The sequence below is a fragment of the Erithacus rubecula genome, assembly GCF_903797595.1.
Source record: "Erithacus rubecula genome assembly, chromosome: 19".
In the NCBI taxonomy this organism is placed as follows: domain Eukaryota; kingdom Metazoa; phylum Chordata; class Aves; order Passeriformes; family Muscicapidae; genus Erithacus; species Erithacus rubecula.
The window spans coordinates 11,208,045-11,220,386 of record NC_136671.1 but is presented as its reverse complement, the minus strand read 5'-3'; the positions used below and the strand labels follow the sequence as shown (position 1 = coordinate 11,220,386).

At 43.9% G+C, this 12,342-nt stretch overlaps 1 protein-coding gene across 14 annotated transcripts in view; it reads left to right on the top strand.

Moving 5' to 3' along the window:
* PITPNM2 (phosphatidylinositol transfer protein membrane associated 2) overlaps positions 1-12,342 on the top strand; it is a 122,419-nt gene that overhangs the window by 12,109 nt on the left and 97,968 nt on the right. For all 14 annotated transcript variants that reach the window (XM_079322320.1, XM_079322321.1, XM_079322317.1 and 11 more), the window contains exon 2: positions 2,196-2,295. The gene's annotated coding sequence lies outside the window, so the exon portion shown is untranslated. The remainder of the gene's footprint in view (positions 1-2,195; positions 2,296-12,342) is intronic.

Here is a 12,342-nt window from a genome sequence, read left to right as displayed (position 1 = left end):
GCTTTAGAGAGAAAGTCCTTTGGTCTTTGCATCATCGTATTGTGTATAACAGTAGGAGGTGAAACATTTTACATTTCTTTTTATGAAAAGAATTTTTGCTTAAAGCATTCCTTAAGAATTTAGTGAGTTAATTCTGCCCCAAAGTGCACTCATGAAATACTGGCACAGGTATCAAATAATTGAATATTTTTTCTGCATTTATGAAGAGGATGTAATTTTACAAGTAGCAGTGATTTTCAGTGTTAATTTTGTTGTGAGCCTGAAGAATTAATTTTATTTATCTTCTGATGTTGACTGTATTAATGTTGGCAGCAAGATCAATAGTCAATGAAAGAAAAGAAAGCTAAGATTCAGTTTCAGATAAATTCTGATTGGATCCTAAAGCACAGGGCCACAGACTGGTCCTGTGGTTTCCAGTTCTGACAGATCCAATCTAAAAGTTGCATCACAGAAGGTTTTGAGATACGTTAAGCAACTTGATGCCCAAGACTTTCAACATCATTATTATTATTATTATTATTATTATTATTATTATTATTATTATTATTATTAATTTATTGCCACCCAGCCTGGGAAAGCAAAAGTGGCATTTGGGCTCTGTGTGCCTGGCTCAGCTGTGAATCAGCAAATGACGTTAATAAGCATTTGAGGACTAAATATATTTTTAAGCTGTCTGGCTGCTTGCTCTTGGTGAGATTTCTGAGATTAATGGTCCTGAAATGTTACTCACGTTTGCTCGTCCTCCAGGATGAATCTGACCTGTGCAAGCACTATTATATTTTTTAAATTGCTGTGCAAGAAGTTACAGGAGTGAAGATCAGTTACTGTTTGTTTTTTTTTTTTTTTAAGCTGTTGGCAAGAAATAAATTTGTGTTAACTGAAGCAGTGTTTTCAGCTAAAGGTATTGCTGGTTTTTCCAAGCACTTCAGGTTCTTTGGGGTTGTATTGATGTTTTAGGTATTTTTTGTGTAACACTTTGGCAGCAGTTACTGGTGTTGAGTCTTGGATCCAAGTCCCAGTGAAGGAGATGTGCTTTCATTTGTGTGATTGTGGACCCAAATTTGTGTATTCCTGGATACTGGAAAGAACAACTGTGCCCATGGTGACCTGAAGGGGAAAGAGATATTTCTGCTGATGGGGAGTTCAGTAGACAGAGGCAGTTTCAATGTGAGCATATGGGTTTTGGGGATCCCCAGGTGACTTGTGGGATGTACCCCAACATTCCCTGCTCCATCATCCCATTAGAGAGCCCTGGCTCTGCCCTGGCTGCTGCTTGGAGGGCAGACAAACAAGGATAAGACAAGACATTAAAGACCTAAAGGAACCTGAATATACTTGGGGAAGGAGAGCACATGTGTATGCCCTAAAGTGCAACCCAGCTGCTTTAAAAGCAGCATTAAAACAATTTGGTTTTAATCTCTGGGAAAGGCATCGGGGCTGCTTGGAATGACAGCAGAGCAATGACTGGCTCTGCAGGCAGAGTCACAGGTTCCTTCTGCCCTCCTGACACAATCAGCCTTGGGGAGAGCAGGTGCCTGCAGTGGCAGTGAAATGGGTGCCTGGGCTTTCCCGACCTGGGTTTGCCCTCCTGGGTGCTGCTGGTTCACCAGCCCTGCCTTTGTTCCCTGCAGGAGCTGCTGTCTCCTTGCTCCTCCAGGTGTGGAAGCATTTGTGGGGATTACAAGGGCAGCTCCAGCTCTGCTTCCACCCTCAAATGTGGGATCCTGCCCGGGCTCTGGGGCCTCCCTGGAAGAATCTGTGATGTGCTGGGTTTGTCTGTGGTGGTGTCTCCTCTGTGGAAGTCACTGAGCTCTCAGTTCAGAAGGGAAATATTGGAGAAGTTCTGTGCAGAGGGCACGTGAGAGTGGTCAGTGCAACGCGTGCTTTTTTTCTTCTCTCTTTTTTTTTTTCCTTCTTAATTTCCATGAGTTGGAGATGACGATGACTCATGGTTTGGAACACACTTTAAATCCCTGAGGTGCTCATTGCCGCCTACTATCACGTATTGAATTTCTGACATACCGGAGGGATGTCTGCAGAGAAACTCTGATGTGCAATTATAAAATGTTGTAGCTTTATGTTGTTTGCATAGAAACCATTAGCATGGTGTAACTGGAAAAATAATGCAGCTTTATTCTTGCTCTTGATTTCCCATGGGTATGGCAGTTCAGCAACTGTGTTCTCTCTTTTTCTAGGATGTTGACACATGTGGACCAACAGTGACATCCTTTTTCAGCAATGCTGTCTCTGCTCCCTCCTGCATTCAGAAGCATCTAGAGAGTTTTTTTGCAGAAGGTAGGTTCTGACATTTCAGCTGGATGGCTGTTCTTTTTCTTCTGGGTTAGGAAAAACAACTTGGATGTTACTAGGGACTAGGGAGAATGGTCATTTGTCTGGGGGATACTAACTCGCTGCTGGGGAGAGGGGATTAACCTTAGCTTGGGTTCCACTTGAATAAATGCTTGGGGAAACATGGTAAAATGGAGTCTGGAGAGTGGCTGCAGCAGCTCTTTGAGAAGGGCTTGGCAGTCACAGGACATGGTTAGATTAAATTGCATAGATGTGTGCATTGGTAATACACTTTTTTGAAAGAAAGCTCATGCTCCTTGCCTTTTTCTGCTTAGTCAGCATCCTTTTCTGCTTAAAATCTTTCAAATAAATGAATTAAAAGGGAGAATGACTGCACGTGATGTGCAATTAATATACATTTTAACCTTATAAATCTTAACCTTGTTGATTTTATTTGTATTGAAATAAACAGTAGTACAGCTTCATTTACTACTGTCACATTGTAGTTTCACTGTGTGTGCCCAGCTCCATCCAAACCTCTTGTGTGAATTCTAGAAGTGTATCTCACAGTGTGAACTCTCACTACAAAATTAGTGGCTGGAGTTTTTTGGTAGACAGGGTGTCAGCCTTTGGCCTGACTGCACAGTTCTGCATCTTCTTACTTTCCTCCAGTACATTGCTCAGCACTTAGGTGTTTTTTTCCCTTTATCAGAAATGGTCTTTTTGACTCCACCAAATGTTTCTTTGGGGTGATACTAAAACTTAATGATTGTCAGGTTTTGCTTCAAGAACAACGAATTGCTGGGAAGAAGAAAAAGAATAAATGAGTTTGGATCCGAGACTATTCACTTGTACCAAACTGAAATATGTTTTCAGTCTCCCTGGGCTTTTACCTTGGGGTCACAGCAATTACACTGAGACTGCAGTGACACCAACTCTGTATTTGCATGTAATATCTTTATCAGAAATTGTTGAAAACTAGGGGTGATTTGAATGCCTTAATTGTCTCCTGTCAGGAAATTGGCTCCCAGTGAATTCATTGCCATTCTCCAGGTCGATTTCCTTCCTGAAGCCTCTCTTTGGGATTAGCAGAGCCCAGTGCCAGGCTGCTCACAGTGCTGTGTTTTGCCCCTCTGTGGAACACCTGATTTCCTCGGGAGAGAGCCCAGCAGCTCCTGCCTGCCCACTGCAGCTCCAGGGGAGCTGTGGCCAGGTCTCTTTGGGATCAAAAGCTGCCAGCAGCAGCTTTAACAGAGGAGTTTGTGCTCAGAGAGGCATTAATTGCCATGTGAGTTTGTGCTGCTGTGCTGAGGGGGAACATCTGTATCCCAAGAGCTTTTCCTCCTGTTTTAGGTCACACACTCCCCCACAGGCTATTGTAGAGTGAGCATTTTTCTCTGAATTAGCAGTAACAGCAGAGAAGAAATGCAGTCCTTGACAAGGCTTAGGGTTTGCTTTGCCCCAGGGCTGAGGCTTCACTCATTTTGCTTGCCTGAAGGATTTTACAGGGCTGATGAGGTGCCCAAGTGGTCATTAATTCTCTGGGTAGGTGAGGGGAAATTGCCTCCAGAATGGTGTTCACAGGAAAATGAATCCCTGCTCTTGCGTCACCAGAGAGAAATAACGTCTGTGAGTTGGCAGGTAGGGAATGCAGGGTGAGAAATGGGTTTTAAACCTTGTCAGGGAATGCAGTGCTCATGGAGACAAAAAGCTGAACCACCATGCCCAGGAAAATGCTGTAGACACCAGGTAATTTCCCCCTCTGTTCTGCCAGCATCACTGTGCAGCCCTTTGTTTTTCCACACCTGGAGGCATTCAATCCAAGCTGCTGGACAGAATGAAAGTGCTGGGAGAATGCTCCTCTGCAAGTCATCCTTGGGAGTATTTTGCATAGAACTATTTCAAAATCTAGGGAAGTGTCCTCAATCCCTGCTGTGAGCAGAGCCCAGGGACGTGTGTGCAGACTGAGCTGTGTGTGCCAGTGATGTTGGGAGCTGTGGGAGCTGGGCAGGGAGCCAGGGGCAGTGCAGTGTGATGAGGAGATGGAGGGTTTGTTATGGGATGGGGAGGGAGCTGCTGCTCTGCCCCTCAGCATCCTCACTTCCAGCTGTCCCAGGGCACTGTGCTGCTACTGCTCCTGCAGCTGCAGAAGCTTGGATGAGGCGAGTCTGTAAGAGGAGGCAGAGGCTGACATTGAGCAGGAGGATAATAAGAGGGGAAGGTAGATGAGGTTGAATCCAAGGGTGCCAGGGAAGGTGTGAGGCAGGCTGGGGACACAGCCATGTGCACTGGGAAAGTGATGTCCCCTCTGTGTGATTGGTAAAGCCACTGAAGGAATGTGTTGTGTCCTGTCAAAAGGAAGCTCAGCTTTGCTTTGCAGTTGCCTCCTTCTAATGTCCTTCCAGCACTCCCTGCCCTGCCTGCAGCACCTGTCCCTGTCTCTGTGCCATGCTGGGCTGTGATTTTCCACCCCTGACTGTATGGTGTGACCAGCATTTCTCCTTCCAGAGCTTTATGTCCTTTTATATGGACACAAATTGGGTTTGAACCTTACTTTTTCTGCACCTTTTACTTACCAGGGGACTTAGTGTGGGACCCATGACGTGAGAATTGAACCCCTTTGAAGGAGTGAATTTGTGGAAACCAAGTAATTGTGGAAAAATCTGTCTTTGTGCTGGATTCTTCATCATCTGGATTGAAAAAGTCACTGTGAAGAGTTAGATCAAGGGGATAACTCCAGGGGGCTGGGTGATGGCTGCTTTTGTACTGGCTTGGCAGGGTAATGGAGCAGCACAGTTGTGACATTCCCCTGTCCCAGTGTGTGAAGGTTGTGGGTTAGTGTGGCACTTGTTACTGTGCCAGGCAGGGAGAAGAGGAGCTGCTGAGAGGTGAGAAAAGGGGATCTGGTAAAGGTGGGAGAGAGTTACAGGTAAACTCATTTAGACCTGACAGGACACAGGTGTTTGGAAAGGTACAGAAGGATCCCTGTTCAAAAAAAAAAAGAGATCTACAGAGTCTCCTGTACAATCTGGCACTATGAAATTTTTAATGGAAACAGTGGTGAGTTTCTCTTCTTTTTCAATAGAAACACAAGACATGAGGAACTGTTTGGACATACAACTTTAACTGGAGGAAAGGGCTGTGATGCTGCTGTGGTTGTAACCACAAACTAACTGACAGTTTCCTGCTGCAAGTAACTTTCTATAGAACTAAACCTTCTTCATTTGTGTTTGTTTTTCTGTGTTGTTTAAATGTCTGAAGAAGATTCTGTTGCTGCTAGGCTTCTATTTTTTGACAAAGTCTTTGTTATAATTTTGGGGGATGGTAGCATGAAGAGAGATAATTACAGCATTGATACAAACTTAGGCGGAGTCCAAAAAGTTTCTGTATTTTACAATCTGGTTCAAAGTTACATTTACAAAGTTACAGTTACATTTGCAGGTACAAAATACTGTTTATTTCTGAGGAGAAAAGATGTCACCATGTGAACCTGCTGTGTGGCTGTGATGCTTCATCTGATATTTCCATGGCATCATTAGTGGCTTTTAATTCTCCTGCCTCCTTCCCACCCTTCTCCCCTGTGATGTGTTAAATATCACAGCTGCAAAAATGAGGGCACGTTTTTTCCCTGCTGTTCCCATTCCAGCTGGAAAACTTGGACAGAACCTTCCCTTGTGGTTTGTGATACTGTAAATAAAGGCTTGGGAGGTCACACGTTTTCCATCTCAAGTTATTTTGATTCCAATGCTGGAATGGGAGAGGAGGAGGGAGGAGAAGAATAAAAATAAAAACAAAAACAAAACCTCAAACTGTTGTAGCTTATTGTGGGAAAAAGAGCTCATTAATGCAAAAGGAAAGCAATTGAAAAAAAGGACTTTGCAGAGAGGACTTAGTCTTTGACTGAAGCTTTGACTTGGATAATTAGGGTCAAAGATTTCAAAAGAATCTTCTATAAAGCTTAGAAATAAAAGTTATCTACAAAGCAGAGGCCCTGAACACCAGCTCCTGTGATCTGGAGCTGTTGCTGGGCAGTTGCTTCTGCCTTAAAAGGTGCATCAGCCTGACTCTGTAGGCATGTGGGTGAGTAATTTTACCTGTGTCCTTCTGAATATGGTTACTCATATTCTTAAATGTCAGTTAAGTGGCCTTTAAGTGTGGAGTTGAGAAATTGTAGTTATAGGTCTCACTAGCTGTGGTCAGAGGCAGAGTTTGCAGCCTGGGCAGTACCTCATATGTGGGGGATGGGAAACCTGTTTGCACATTTTCTCAAGAGGAATGGTGCAGTTCAGCCTTCTGAAAATCTCCACAGAATCGTGGCTTTTACTGCTGCTGTTCACAGCTGGTGTCCCACACCTGCAGGCTGGGGCTCCTCAGCTGTGTCCCTTCTCATGTTGGTGTTTGAAGCTTTGCATACTCATAGACAACTCTGTGTGGGCTTTACTGTATCATATTTTTCTCTTTTGATATTTGTATAATCTTGTTTTTGATTTACTAAGAAATGAGCTCAGGACAAGGTCCTCTGGGTTTTACTACTTGGTGATGATGTGCTGGGTGTGATGAATGTTGGCTTAGAGAGGAGACACTAACACTTACAGGCAACTGTGTCACTCACTTTTGTGGAGTTCTGAAGAGATCTTTTCCTGGTAATGATTTTTTCTGATGGCTTTTTTATCAAAACAGGATGCAAAATGTGAATATAATTTGTCACTGCAGAACTCACATTGTACCTTGACACTAGAGAAGTATTTCTTTTTCCATAAACTGTTATATTTATTATGTACAGCAGGAACAAAGGAGGAACATTCCACGTCTAGATGTTAATCTCTGCACCGGGTAGTCTTTTGATTCAATAACTTTTCTTCCTTGATCTTCTTTTGTGGGTTTTTTTTTACTTTAATAGGCACAGGACATATGGACATAAAAAATAATGGCCCAATTTCACCCCTGCTGTAGCTCATTGACGTCATTAAAGCTACAGCAGGGATGACTTGGCCCAGATTCTTTAAAAATAAGACCTGATGAACAACCCCTCCTGGAAAAGCTCTGTGGAGAAGGTTGTCCTGAGCACAGCATAGAGCAGATGTGAAGCAACTCACCCTGACATTCCCCTTGATGCTGTTCCAGTGAGATGCTGAGCCCTTCCTGGAGGGGACAGAAGGCTGCAGATGTGTTCCAGATCTGCTTTTACCATGTCACAATAGTGGGATGGAAAAGGGCAATTAATGAAGTGAGAGAAGGGCACTTAAGGCAGAGGCAGGTCTGGGTGGAGACCTCACTTAGTGGAAGTTGTGGGAGCTGTCTCTGCCTGAGGACTGGGCTTGGCACACTAAAATGGAAATATAGAATTATCTGTGAAAAACTGTTGCCCTGAGGAAGGTAGTTATGAAGATGGTTTGAGTGTGTTTTGTATTTTTGTTCTTTTTCCTCTAATCCCCTGTGACATCTGGGTATTGCCACACAAAGATCAGCCCTCTGAATGTGGCCGTTTCTGGCATAAAGGAGCACTGCAAGATTCAGTATCTCAAGGCAGGTCCAAGGTCCAGCTGCTTTTTCAGGGCATATTTCCCTCCTTATAAGTAGAAATAAAAATTCTAGGTAATGTAGATCAAAAAAGGAAACATGGGTCATGGTGAAAATAGTAGGTATGACCTTAAGTGCCAAGTCTGAATTAAGCTGAAAAACATGTTTTCAGATCTGAACACACTGAAAACAGAAAGGTGAAAATGTGAAAGGTTCTCAAGAGCTGTTGACTACTTTCTGTTTACTAAAATACTGGTGGCAGTTCATAGATGGTGACTCCTAAAATCTTCACTCTAATGTACAAAGCGAGTGTTTTGCTCACTGTTATTTATAACTGCAGGAGAAAACCCCCTTTAGAGTGGTCAGAGCTCCAGAGCTGTATCTGAGGTAGGTGGATGCCTGATCACTTTTTGTACAGCCACTATTCATTGCCCAGGGTATCTTTAATTTAACTGGTTATAACTGTGTCTGGCCAAGACAGGTTCTCTTGCAGTGAGTCCAAGAAATCAGATAGTTCTTTTTCTGATGCCAGACTCTTCTGGTCCACTGAATATAACTGCAAGAACACATAGTTCCCAAGGAGGAAAATGCTTACTATGTTTTTGGTGACAGCTGAAGCTAACTTGGGGGAGGGCAAGATGGAGCAAATGGCACTTGTCTGCTTATGAGAGCATGTTCGTTTTAAGGGAATTTGAGTTGGAAAGTTTTTTGCAGTGAAAAGCCAGAATAGTGTCAAAGTGACATTGACTAGTATAAATAGTGAAGGGAGAATGAAATCTTTAAAATATATTCAGTCCTTTGATTAGTCATCCAAAACTCAGCTGGTAAAACAGGGAAAGAAATCTGGGTTTAACCTGATAAATGTCTTTCTAACGGTGGAAAAAGTCAGAAAACCCAAGAATTTCATTCATGATATCCAGAGAAGCCATGCAACAGCTGGTAGCAGACTGCTAAGGAGTATTAATCTTAGAGAGAACAAGGAGAAAAGGTAACTGAAAACTCTGCAGCCTTAAGGACTTTTGAAAGTAAAAGATATTTGATGTAGTGCAGGTAAAGGTGATTAGCTTATTTTATTGCATAGGATACACCCTTGTCTGGTTAAACCATCTTGCTTTGAGGTTCTCTTTCCTTGTATTGTCTTCATGCATTTCAAGCTCCCCTATGTCATTGTGGGTGCACCTGCTTAGGATCTAACTGAGGTTAAAAGCAAAATTTGATGGGTGTGAAAAGAACCTGCCCTGGGACTTGAAATGAACCCCCACCATCTATCTCTAACCAGACTGATGAGCAGCATGGATTGAATATTTATGCCAGATCTAACAAAACCTTGATGATTGCAGAGAACAGTTGAAGAGAGGATTTTACCTGAGTAAAAGGATGTATGAAAATTTTAAATTGCACATCTTTGTGAGTGACTTACAGCAGTTAATTTTCCTGAGCCAAGGCTACATTGTCATGAGTTTTAGCAGAGCAGAGAAATGATTAATTTCTGGGGTATACAGAGATCTTTCTCAATAATCAGAAGTGTGTCATCTGCTTGAAAATACAATTTTTCAGGAAGGAGGGGAGCTGTAAATGGGCAGCAGCTCGTTGTTATGGATGCAGTCAGAGCACACACATCCCTGTGAAGCAAACCCTGCTCCCTCTCTGTGGCACTCAGGCAGTGCTGGGAAACGATGAGCTCCAGCCAAGTCTGCTTTCCCGACCTCTGGAACGTCAGCACGTGGATGTCACACTGCACACACATCCCCAGGCTCTGGGAGGTTATCAGGGAGATAGCCTGGCTGAACCCCAGCTGCTTGTGATGGTATCTCAGCTTCACAGCCTCGAGTGGGAATCCAGGAAATTCCAGCTCCTACTGAGGCAGCGTGTTCTGTGTGTTAATCCCTGTGAGGGGGAGAAGGGTTCACCAGCACATGCACTGGCAGACTCATGTTTTGTTGATGAAGAGTTACCAGTTGAAATCAATATGCAGATCCAGAGTGCTCTGAGTACCTAAAGAAAATCCTTTGGTTCCTGCATCATCCCAGCAGTTTATAAAAAAAATAGAAAGAAAAAGAGGGGGAGGTAAATACCATCTGTATTTATTCAGATTAAAAAGGAGTGTGGGGATGGAGCTGTAGGGCAAAGGGGAACTGTTCAGTGCTGAAGCAGAACTTTCAATTTATTTGATGGGAAATTTTAATCTATTCTGGATGATTTAACTGTTAAGCTCTAGACTGACTTCAGCTCATCACCTGCTGAGTGCTTGGGTTCCACTGGGTACTTTCAAGTCCTGTAGGGACCCGTGAGGTTCAGCTCTATTCCTAAGAGCTCACAAGGGTAGGAAAGAGTGAGGTAAAGGAAACTTTCTTAAAACACTGTTTGTGTTTATAAAAGAACAAAGAAAATAACCTTGAGATTAATTTGAGTTATCCCCTTGATCAGTTACTCTAGTTTGTCTAATTTCTTTGTATATATAGCTAGAATGCAGCCTACCAATAAAAGTTCTTTTCGTTTCTTACTATTTTGAGGTTTATTTTGATGGATTATGTTTCTAGGTAACAGTTGAAGGTTATTTCTGGGAAATGCTGCCAGAATGTTTATTAACATGTGACTAGACCCAGGTAGAGTCCCTCGAGAAAATCTGGCTCTTGTGTGCACTCTCAGCAAGGGGCAGTGACTGTGCTGGAGGGTGAGAGTCCTCCCAGCTCTCTGCCCACGCTGGGCCTGGAAATAACTCTGTCAATAGTAGAAATGTCACAGCAGGAATGACTCGCTGGATGTGCCCCATTTCATTTATCTAAATGAGCTGTGATCCTGGATTTAATGTGCTGTTTTCATAGTTAAGATAAGAGTCACATGAATTAGATTATTGTTGGGGAAAAAAATAGAGGGGTGCTGATATAAATACTTCTGTGGGAAGACTGGAGAGCATTAACAAGTCTTTTTACTTTTATGAACAGCAGTGGTCAAAGCAGTTTCCTGCGAGAGATGTTTTCCACATGATAGGAACTCCACTCATTAAAAAAGCATGAATCAGATTAAGAAGTGTAGGGTTATTTTAATTTGCCTTTGAGTCTTCAGATGTCAGTGCAAGCTTTAACCAGCAGCTGTGCCAGTGAGGACCTATCAGGAAAAGGGAGGATATGGGCAGAGATGCTCCTGACTGGGTGGTTCTGGGTCTCACCTGCACCCTGAAGGGCCCAGCCAGCAGCTACTCAGTTCCCCAGGACTGCATGAGCACTCATGACCCTTTTGTGTTTGTCAGCAACAGCCAAAGGTGTCCCTGTGGTTTGGGGAGCTGAGGAAGTGTTCAGCAGAGGGGCAATTGTGTGGACAGTGGGGTGGGTACCCAAAAGCACTTCTGCCTCAGTGTGAGACTCCTGGCTAAGAACATGTGGCAGAGATAGTGCCAGTCTTGGGACATCAACAGCTGGCAGCTCACTGCCTCCTGGGTGGTTGTCTGATGCCTTTCTTTCAGGTGGACTTCAAAATACTATTTCTGCTTCCTTCTGGGAGTTTTCTCTGCATGTGAAGCAAACTCCTTGAGCCCTTTGTCTTTAGTTTCACATCACCCTTGTGGCCTGTGGTGCCCGTTGCTGTGAGCACCTGGCTGGGGTTCAGTGCAGGGTACAGCAATGACAAATGTTAACAGCTCCAATTCTTGTTTCCATGTATGCTTAATAAGCTAAAGGTCAGAGGCAGTGATGAGCAGTTCTCTCCTTCCCTGTGTTCTCAGGGCACAGATGCTCAGTTTTGGCCCTGTACCAGTGATTTTGTCATAAGGAGTCAGAAGCAGGAGGGCACAGAGGGTGTCCCTTCTCAAAGTCATGGTGGGTACAGCAGTGCTGAACTTCCAATAACCCTGAGTCAATAGCTGTGACTTTGCTAGGGGCATTCTTAATGCTCATGTCTGGGTGGATGGCTGTGTTGTGCAGGTCATGGTCAGGGAAAAGGCATATTCCCTGGACAGGCTGGCAGGAAGTTCAGGAGGTGGGAGAGCAGGAAGCAGCTTTGTGATCCTGAGCTCCTGTTGGTAGAAAAGCCGCACTTGTTCTTGTTTCTGCTCTGGCTCTGTGTTGGCAAAGCTTGTGTTTAATTTTGTGGGATGTTCAGGGCAGTACCTGCCATCTCTCTTGACAGCTGTACTTACTCCTCCTCTTATCACCATGGCTGTTCACTGGTGATAAAGGAGAAGCAGAAGAGGAACCAGGATCCTGATGCTTGGGAACGGGGCAACACTTTAATTTGAATTTGTCTCTTGTAGAAGAGAGAGTTGAGGGAAAGTGTCAATTCTCCATCTCCTTCCACCCATACCATCACACACACCCAGACTGTTCCACTTACCAGCTTTCCTTGCCTGTGGAATCTGCATCTTTGCTGTATCAATGCCTGGCATCAAAGTGGAGCTTGGGGGAGTGCAGGGTGCCTGCTGCTTTTGCTGAGGTGTTTCCTGGGCTATTCCTGATCTATGGGGTGCTGCTTCCTGATGTCAAAGCAGAGGAGAAACTCTGGCCAGGGTCTAAACTACACTGAGCTTTTGGAGATTCA